General features: G+C 48.1%; 1 protein-coding gene across 1 annotated transcript in view; it reads left to right on the top strand.

Annotated features, from left to right (window-relative positions):
- Positions 1 to 2,398: 2,398 nt before the first annotated feature.
- CLASP1 (cytoplasmic linker associated protein 1) overlaps positions 2,399 to 10,500 on the top strand; it is a 191,659-nt gene continuing 183,557 nt past the window's right edge. The window contains exon 1 of the mRNA XM_068949030.1: positions 2,399 to 2,540. The gene's annotated coding sequence lies outside the window, so the exon portion shown is untranslated. The remainder of the gene's footprint in view (positions 2,541 to 10,500) is intronic.

Genomic DNA, 10,500 nt, shown 5'->3' with positions numbered 1-10,500 from the left:
TAGGTTACATGTACTGTTCATTTGAAGTTTGCAGCAAAAGAGAGAAAATAAGTACACTTTGTGTTATTTTTGTCTAGGAGAAGGAACAAAATATTTTAAAAGCAAGCAGGCTGTGCCTTTCAGCATTTATGTGGCTTCAGACAGCCAAATACTGACCCTGAAATCACCAGAAGTAACAATCTTTAAAAAAACCCCACCCAATTATACTGTAGTCAAAGGCAGTACTGAAAGATCTGCCAGGAAAAGGCCTCTTTGTTGTAATACTGAAAAGAATGAATTCACATCCAATGTGTGATATACAAAAGTTAATTCCTTACTTAATAGAAAGTATTATTTATCACAGTTCAGCTAATTTAGACTATACCTGTTTAGTTGTTATCATCCTTATTTTCTGGCTCAAAATGGAAGCTGATAGTATTTTAAACAACAAAGATGAAATCCAGAGTCTCCAAGAAACCTTTGCCCATGTAACCGATTCAGCTTAACTATGAAGATCGGTGTTAGGAGACTGCAAAATAAGGTAAGGGTGAATGATCGGAGTCTTGGCTGCAGAACTGAGTAGGGAGGACAGGGAGTGTCTCTCTTCTTAGCACACCACGATATTAAAACATATAGGGACTGGAAAACCATATTACACTTAAGCGAGAGCCATTCTGTCCCTCCAGTGGGTAGTACTTAGCCAGCTAGGGCTGTCATGAGATTAGCTACTCTCCGGGGGGTGGGAACCAAGGTAATTTGTAAGCTGGTTTGTAATCACCTGCTTTTAGTTTACACAAAGCTGCCCTGCTTCTAAGCATGAATATCCCCAGCTTTCTCTGACATCTGAGCAGCCTGTTCCACTGTTTATGTTCAACCTATGCTCATTTTTTTCATACAAGGCAGCAGTCAGCCATCACTCTGGAGCCATCAGCAGTGCTGTTATTTGGATAGGGATTGCCAAAGACTCTGGAGACAGCCATCCGGCACCAAAACCCTTATCTTACAGGCAGCGACAATAAGAGGCATGAATTATTTCAGGAAGTTATGAGTGAAATAGAACCATTTCTTCTACATACGCTTCTTCCATATGAACTGTTTTGAGGGCTCGGGCTATGTATTTTATTTGAAATGGCAATATTACAGCACCTTAGGGAGGTCAAGATTTCTGTGGGTCAGAGGACCTGGAGAGCTGCGGATGTTTAAGGTGAAATGAATGTTTCCTACAACCAACAGAGAAGCAATCATAAGCTGGTGAGGAAAACATCGCTCAAACATGACTTGGTAAAGAGTATGTGCACAAGGCATTTGTTTCCGATTTTCACCTCAGCAGCGAGAATTTAGAGCTCTTCAATTCATTCCATTTAGGAGAAAGAACGAGGGAGGAATTCGTGCCTTTTAAATGCATTTTGTTTTGAAACTAAAAACATACAGAACGGTTTCCCTCAACATGCGGGTGTGAAACAGGGGCCTATGGACACACAGGCACTATCAGGCTGCTTTCTGCTTAGCGGCCCTTAACCCCCTAAACTCTCCCTGCCTGGGAGACACCCCCCCCCCCCAGCATGAATTCCTCTTGATGCCGTTAAAACTTCTTCACAGCAGCGGACCACCTGCCGAGGGCACCGTATTCCCCCAAGCCTGCTGCTCAGGCCCAGCGGTCAGGGCTCCCTGCCGTTCACCTCGTCCTCTCCGTTATGGCTGCAAGCGTGCACGGAAAAAAAGACGTTAGTCTGGGCGCTTTACTGGCTACACCCAGCTCGTGAGCGGGCGGGGGGCTGGGGGGAAGCCTCACACCCCAAACGCTATTACTTCAGCCCGAGATATTTGCGTTTCAACAGCAGCAATTCAAAGCAACCCGCTCCGCGCGTCCCGCGGGGGCTCGGGCTCCCGCCGCCGCCGTCGCACGCAGCGCTGGCTCCGCAGCAGCTCGGGCCCGGCCCGGCCCGGCCGCTCCGCGCGGACCCCCCAGCGTGGGCCGTCGCCACTGAGCTACTTCCCCCCCCCCCCAAAAAAAAAAACAAGACCGGGCTCGCCCCGGAAGTGAATGCGGTGGACCCGGGAAGGGTTTCCCCCCGCCTTCCCAAAGCTGCGCTCCCCGGTGCCGGCCCGTCGCGGCTTCTCCCCGCCCTCCTCCTCCTCCAGGGACGGCCGGGTGGGGGTGCCGCCGCGCGCATGCGCAGTGGGCACACTGACCTCATCGTTTCTCGACTACCACAGAGACCCAGGGGAAGCGTTTCCCCTCTAGCCTTCACCCAGCACTCTATAGTACGCGGGGGAGAGGGAAGGTGTGTGCGCGTTCCCGCCGCTCGCATGCGCGCTGCTGACCCGGGAGCCTTCTAGAGGCGCGGGCCGGGCGGCGCGCGTGCGCGCTGGGCGCGGGCGGCGCCTGCGCGCTGGCTCCCATTCTTCCCGTGGCAGCGGGGCGGGCGCAGCCATGCAGCGCAGCGGGCGCCGCCGCCGGCACTGAGCGCCGTCCGGCCCCCGCCCCGCCGCCGCCGCCGGGCCCGGCCGCCAGGTAACGCCCGCCGCCGGCAAGGCACGACACGACACGATACGGCGCGGTATGGGATGGGATGGGATGGGGCGGGGCGGCTCGGCTCGGGGCGCCGTGCCGCGGTGGGAGGAGGGGGCGGGCAGCGCGGCCGGGGGCTTTGTGTGGCGCCGCCGCCCCCAGGCGAGGGCAGTGCGGCTCGGCGGCCTGCCCGCCGCGCGGGGCGGGCCCAGCCCCCCCCCCCCCCCGGTAACGCGGCTCCTTGGGAGGAGGCGGGGGGAGAAGAAAACAAATAATAAATAACGGCGTTGCCGCGCGGTCTTGCCGCCTGGCGTAACGGCCGCGGCGGGCGCGGGGTGCCGGGCGGCGCGCGGCCGGTCTCGCGCCCAACGGTCGCTTCCCCCCCCCCGCCGGGGCTGCGGCGCTGCCCGCGGAGCGCCCGGTGCGGCGCTTTGTTGCTTCCCGCAGGTCGCGGGGCGGGCGCCGCTGCTGGCCGAGTTCATGGGGGCGCAGCCCTCCCTGTGCCCGCCGCGCCCGGGTCTGGGGCTGCCCCGCCCGGAGGGCCAAGGGCCGCCGGGCGGTGCGTGGGAGCGGGCGCGGTGCGGGGACGAGCTCCGCGCCGGCGGCGGTGCTGCCCGCGCCACCACTGGCCCTGCTCGGTCCAGCTGCAGCCAAGAGGAGGTTAGCATCGGTAGCAGGGGAATACTACGTGAAGAAAGATGAAACGTAACCCGTGTTGCGGTCAGGAGCCTAAGATTATAGTTAAGTTCTTGAGGCTGCTGTGTTTTTAAAACCGTCTTGCGGAGCAGTAGCTCATCTGGATGGATTCAGCCCTCTTTGTGGTTTATTTAATTTCCATCAGAATCTTTAATGCATGCTGGATCAGGGCTGGGAGTTTGCGCCTGTATCAAGAGGTGGTTTGCTTATTATCCCAGTCTTGTAAAAATGCTTGAGAGAGATGCTGTGCGTGAATAAAATAGAATGCAATTATTTATCGGTGTTCCCGTTACATACCTATATGGTGTATGCTTAAGGTGTTTTCAGTGTTGTATGTGTCCTCAGATATCTGTGAGGGAAGGGAAGATCCCACCTCAGCTTTCTGGAAAGGAGGTGGGAAACTGAGGCAAAGTGACATGCTCCAGGTCGTATAAGAAGCGAGGGGTAGAGCGGAGCAGAGACTTTGCAGGTGTGAGGGTCATGTTCTGACTGGTGGATCTCTGTTCCTTGCAGACTTGCTTCATAAGGCAGTGTTCCTTAGTAAGAGAGATGGAGTCAAGAAAAGAAGCACGTGCCCCAGCAGGTGTTGGCGGGGCAGAGCTGTGATCTCCACTTATACTAGTCTCTAGTACAAGTACAACGCAGTCTGTTTTGTTTGTAAGTAGTCTAGATTATTTCTCTGAATGTTTTAGCGGTTACATTTCTATTATTTATCCCTGCTAATGCTTCCTGGGTGCTGTTAGAAGAGGAACAAAAGCAGTGTCTGCTCGATACCAAATGATGCGAGTCCGCTGTTTAGCTTGGTAGTTGCCACACTAGATCTTGCAAAAGGCACCAGAAGTTCAAGAGTTTGCTTCTGTGTGGGATTTTGAGCCTCATTCAGAGGGAGTTGCAACTGGAGAGAGGGCTGCAACTGGATATATTTGGGAATTTCCAGTAGGGGTGAGATCTTGCTAGGGCGATGGACTAAACCAAGTGCAGGGTGAAACCATAGTACTAAAACATTCAGGGTTTTTCCTACCACAGGAGCGTAGCTTGCTGCAGGAAGCAAGCTTTTGCGCTGAGCTCCTAGCTTGGCAACATCCAGCTTTTGCTTGCTTTCCCTGTTGAACCCTGTCAGTTAGTGTGACTGGAGCCTGGAAGTTACCAGAGGGGCATAGTAATGACTGGCTGTGTTGCCACGGGTGATCTTCCCTCTGTGTTTCGTAGTCGCACTTCTGTCTTTATTTTATCATAGTCAAAATAAATAGGGTCTTTTTTCACACTGATGCCTGCCACATTCCTGTGAAATCTTTAGAATTAATCAGATGATTTTCAAAAGTTTCTGTGTTCCAAGACGAAAAATGTCACCAAGTTAAATGCTTTGGCCTTGCTTCGCTTGGCTGATAACTTGCAATGCTAAAAGTGAGACAGCAGCATGCCTGTGAGATTGAAATAAGTTTCTCTAGTTCATGTGACATTCCCTAAGGGGACACTTGCAAAGAGTGCCTGTAAACGAGCTAGGGCTCCAAAATAAGTAGTCTTTGTAGTTATGTAGGCATTTTAAATCTGAGCTACAGCTTAAGCGTTATGAAAACCAGATAAATAGCAAAATTCAATCGGAAGTGATTTTTCTTCCTCCTGTATGTTAGTCGGTCCTTCTCTATTCATCAGTGATTCAGTCAGGGCTGTTAGTTGTTAGCGGTTGAGAGAGGACATCCTGTAAAGCTGCTTTTGGTAGGAGTTCTAGTTGCCCTCGACGGTCTGTGTATTAGAGGCAGGTCATACTGCGTTATAAGGGAAAGCATGAAGCAGGCTAGGCACAGAATGTTCAGATGGATAAAGAAATGACAACCCCCCATTTCATTATGCAGGCAGATTTTTGTAAGAGTAATGTGGCTTTGAAGCTTGTGAACTACTATTACTGGTACTCTTCTGGCCTCAGATGACTTTGTCCAAGATAAAGAGACTCCTCGTGTGTCAGTGGAGTCTCTTTATCTTGGACATTGCCTAGAGTAGGGTTTGAAATCTATTTGGCCTGCCTGCAGAGGAGGCTTGCTGTTAACACATCCTCGGCTGGCGGTTGTAACTGAAGCTTCTGCCTGGCTTCTGACAGGGCCAGTGCACCTTCAAACACCTCTTGCTAGTATATATTTTAAAAATAATAAAAAGACTGGCCAATATATGAAAGTTTCTCAGTTGAGTTAATAAAACAGACCATTTTTGTCTTAACTTCTTCAGGCTGTGACTTCAGTAAATTGCAAGCAAACAGTGCTACTGTGAGAAAAGGCAATCAGCTTTTTCCTTGGTGGAGAATTGGTGTCTGTGGCAGCCTTACTATGCAAACAGCTGCATCATTGCCCTGGGGTTTAATGATGTATGTTTCGTGTAGTGCTCTACTCAATTTTTTCATTTTCACCAGCCTCTGTACTGTTGCAGCTCAGGTTGCATTGCATGTTTGTTTGGAACTCTGTGTTTTGGGTATTGTCTATCAGGCCAACCTGTTATCGGTCTTCAAAGCTGTCTGAAGCTCCGATGTGAGCTCTTTAAGAGTTCTTGCTCAGCAGGGTACTGAAGAACTAAACATGCGTGTGTGTTCCTTGGCGTTCTGCACTGTAGTAAGTATCTGGCTTTGTCATAAACAGGAGAGATTACTTTCTTCATCTCTCTTTGGCAGGATTAGCCCTCCCACAAAAGAAGAACCCAGAAAAACAAATGAATTGGATGGAGTTCTAATTGCTCAAGTTATAGGAGGGCAACAAGTGGGTTTTGTGGTCTGGTAGGCCGCAGATGATTTCCAAGAGCTTGGTCTCAATTCATGTTTAGTGTTTGAACTTACCTCATTTCCTACTGTACCACTTAATCAAATCTCTGCATGTTCTGCTCCCCGAGGACAGAGATGTCCGTTCTGCATCTAGAAACAGTATGCTAAGTAGAGCAGCAAAACTGATTGTTAGAAAAGCATCATCGTTAGTTTATTGGACGTGAGCACGTTTTAAAATCTCTTATTTGTTTTCCATGTCAGCAAAATAACAGGATAAACAGTCTAACCAGCCAGTCCCTGGGACAGCATTTCCTAGTTTTTCAGTTTTAGATCTAGGTTGGCGGTCCTCTCTATAAACTTTGGTTGTAGATAGTTCAGATTCCAAGCTGTCTTAGAAAGCAAAATTGAAATGATGCTGACTTCTTGAAGTAAAGATCTGATCCAAATGGACTCTGATTGTGACCTGTGCTTCAAGGTGATGCTGAACAGAATGGAGGATTCAGATCCTCTCTCTCTACCCGTTGTGTTGCAGGCAGTTTCTTGGTCTATGAGTTTAAGTGCCCTGGCATGTGCTTGTCTATTATGTATTGCCAGTAGAGCTCAGCCCAATAAATGGTATCACTGATGGTCATTTTTGCTCCTAGTTGTCCTGTACTCTGCCCTTTTATAAATCTTAATGTAGTGGTGGCTTTCTGCAATCCCTTGCTGTGCCTGTATTGGGGATTTCTTCCTGCCATCTGCTTAGGTGTGATTGTGAATGCCAGATTGCCTAGGATCTGCTTATGCCCAAGCCCAGTAGAGTACCTGTCATTTCCCTCTGTGTGGCTGAGCTTGTCTTGGGTGCTGGTTCGTTGCTGTTGACTGAATGCGCCCCTGTCAATGTTTCTGCTGCTGCTGGGAGTTTTCCTGTTGTTGGCCAACAGTTTCAATGAGGGCTGGCAGCCCTGGGGAGTAATGGTGTGTGAAGAGTCCTATTTTGTCAGAGAAGTGTGCGTGCACACACATGCATACGTTTGATTTGGAGTGGTGGGGAGAAGGTGGGCATCGGCATCTGAACCCATCAGCTAGGAGGCCTGAAGCCCATCTCTGAGGCTCTGAAAAGAGAGACCAAGAGAATAAAATAAACTACTTCTAAAACTGCTGACTTATGAACTGCTGCTGTTACATCCCACAGTCAATTTATAGAAAGTTCTGTCCTGGTCCACTTAAGTTCTTTTTTTGTTCGGTTTTGGGTTTATGATTAGTTTTTGTATGAGCGGGCACCTTAGCGTGAGTGTTGTTTTCATTAGTATGTATTTAAGTCATCGTCTTAACTGGAGGTGCTTCTGTCTGTAGTGTTAACGCATCTGCTTCACGTTATGAATTTTTTGTATGTATGAACAGTGTGAGATGTAGGCTACATGGAGGTTATTTCCTCTTTGCTCCCATATGATACGTGTTGTGTTAAGATTGTGTAAAGTACATTTGTATGCTTGGAGGAAGCCTTGTGGGAGATAGAGGGAAGAAATCTTACTGAAAGGTCCATAGTGGGCACTCAATGCCCTTGGAGGGTTTGTACCAAAGATACAATCCTGTGTATTCTTTTTCCATTCATCTGTCACTGTACTACTAGCGCTTGCCTCATGCACTTGCCTCTGGGGTAGTTTTGCTTGGACTCGTACACAAAAACTTCTAACCTATTTCTTCTGTGTCACTAGCTAGTTATACATTAGTAAGGATAACAAGCTCCTGGAGGATTTGCAGAAGTATAGAATTTATATCACAAACCCACTGATCTCTTTAAAACTAGATTATCCTGATCTTATACCTAGCATGTGGTGGTATGGGTTATTTTCCTTTCCCCTGAGAAGTTCCCTTGCCTTCAGTTTCTACTGCCACTGGAGCATTGCTTTGCAGTGGCTCTGGGAAAGACACTGAGTTTCTGCTCTGTTCTTGTCCATAAAATATGAAGTTCTTGGTATTCTCCCACCCTTTTCTGCAGGTCGCATACTTTGAGAGATGTTCTCTGTCTTCAGGATCAGCTAAATTAGTAATCTTAGCCTTCAGTTATTGCAATACAAATGGGAATTACCAGATTCTCACGCATGCTGTGGAACCACTTGTCCTGCTAGCAATCTGACAAGTGATGGGTGACACTGCTTTAATTTTCAGTAATGTTTTACTTCAAAGCCTTGCACTACTGCTAATCTTTTTAGACAAATGAGGCAATAGGTGGAAGTTGTTTTTTCCTCTTTTCCCTGTGTTTTTTCCTGATGATCCAGTCTTGCCACTGGAGTGTGGAGGAGGGGGTTGGGGCCTGAATCTGTGAAGCTCTTTCCTGAACTTGGGGTTGCAGTAGGAAGGGGGCTGGGTACTTTTTCAGTTCTCCTGGGGTGCAGCACCACAGCCTCTCTGGAGACCTTGCCCACCCTTTGCTCTGACACCTTGCAGAGCAGAGTGAGGAGGTGCTGGTGAGAGTCAGGTAACTTATGGTCAAACCTTCCCCCTGCTGAAGCAGGCGTGTGGGGGAGGATGTAAGATGGGCACAGGAGGGCAAGCCTGAGTACAAGATTGGTGTGCTGAGCACCACTGTAAAAATGGCATGTAAGTAGTTTTGTTTTGATGCACTATACCAATATGATCTGGGAGTCTTAGAGAGCCAGTACTATACTGTTTGCTGGCCAGATTCCCGCAGGTGTCAGAACTGGAGTCTGCAGGCTCTACGGTATGGTTAGATCTGAGAATGAGAGGTAAGGGGGGGAAAAAAAAGGGACATGTTTGTGGCTGCAAAACCAAAACTTGTGTACTATTTACAACATAAACTTTTATGTGGATAGGGTTTTGTCCTGTGGTACAGTAGGCCCCTAATAAATCACTTCTAGTACAGTACCTTGGAGGCCTACAACAGGGGGTTGCACAGTGTTGTTCGTGGGCAACTGATCTGAAAAGAGCAGCTCCTAACTTGTAGGACTTAGATCTGCATCTCAGCACTCAAACTGTTAAAATGGAAGGAGACCTTGAAAGCTCATTCTAGGTTTGTCCTTGGTATCAGACAAAGTTAAAACCAAACTAATTTCAAATAGGGTTTATATTAGGAAAACAAAGCGCATGAAAACTCATTATTTTTTACCCTACTCCTGAAGAGTTGCTCCTGCTCAGTGAGGTGGTGCCATTAGTGTGAGGTGTTGGGGTCACATTCCAGTCTTAAGCCTGCAAGTGATTTTGATTTGCTGCAACCTCTTTATTGTGGGGAGTCTTTGAAGGTTGATGCCTCAGTGAAATTGCTATCTCTGTATGAGGTGTTCAATTACTGAGGCAAAAGAATTCCTATTAGCTAAAGCTTATCTCTCATCTAACCCAGAGTGATGTAATGCAACTTTTCAGGCTAGCGACTGTTGTAGGAGGATTGTATGGGGGCTAGAAGGCCTTAGTGTAAGCCCTGGAAATCTTGCGGTGTCTTCATTCTAGAAATTGCCTCAAATCTCATGCCAGTGAAGTTGGGCATCAGCATGAATTGGTTCCAGCCTGTGCTTTAAACATGAAACCCCTTAATACACTCACTCCAAGCAAGTTTAAAAAATAATTACTGTTAGCAGTGTGCTAGCAAGCATTCAGCCAGTAGTAGGTCTCTTGAAAGTGAACTGCCAAGAACAGTAGGAAGTTTAGCAAAAACTTCCTTAGTGGAGGAGGAAACCCTACACTGAAGACCTAATAACACTTCCAGCAAGGAAGCTGCGTCCACATGGGCAGTACTTGATTGCACTGTGTATCAGCAAGGCTGTCCTGCCAAGTACCTGTAGTGTGCTGTGGTGGCCACCCTGTCTGAGACACAGGTAAAGTTACTGCATAGGGGGATTAGAAAGAAACCGCATGAAGGGCAGTCAGAGGCACCTAGTACGTTGAGGAAAGCACGAGGCTGACCCATCAGCTAATCAGTAACAAAGCGTGAGTCTTGTCAGGCTGGAAATCTAAAAGACATCTTTGGGTTAAGGGGATGCTGAAGTAGAAAGCTAACGCTAATTACTAATTTAAAACAATCATAGTGATTGTGAAAAATTCCTGGACATTAAAGAAACACTATTGCCTACCTATGGAGACAGCTCAACGAAAGGGAGAGACCTCTTGTTAATTGCTGGGTGGGTAACTCCTGCCAACTGCCTTTGGCTCAAAAACAAAAAAAAAGTGCTTTCCTCTTCAAATAGGACACTTGATGTTTACTTGCCACCTCATTCTCCCCTAGGGTTTGCACGACAAAGAGGCTGTCAGTACTGATGCTTTGTCCACCACTACTTCTACATCTGGGGAAGAGTAGATCTAATTGAGCTCATTGTGAGTGTTTTCATACTCTGTGAAGACCTGATAGCAAATCCCCTCTGGGCAGGGAAGAGCCATAATAGCTGAAGCAAAAAAAAAAAAAAAACAAAAAAAACCCCAACCTGTAGAGGGCAATGAGGGGATAGAAGGCTGAGAGTTTCCACCCTTTATGCAGAGCCTGAGCTTTCAGCTCCTTGCAGATGAGACTTGCATCTAGTCATTGTAGTACTTTATCTCTAGGTGCCATTGTCTTTGGGCTGAACTTCTTGCACGAGGC

This window comes from Struthio camelus, chromosome 6 (genome assembly GCF_040807025.1).
Source record: "Struthio camelus isolate bStrCam1 chromosome 6, bStrCam1.hap1, whole genome shotgun sequence".
NCBI lineage: Eukaryota > Metazoa > Chordata > Aves > Struthioniformes > Struthionidae > Struthio > Struthio camelus.
This window is presented reverse-complemented; position numbering and strand designations above follow the sequence as displayed.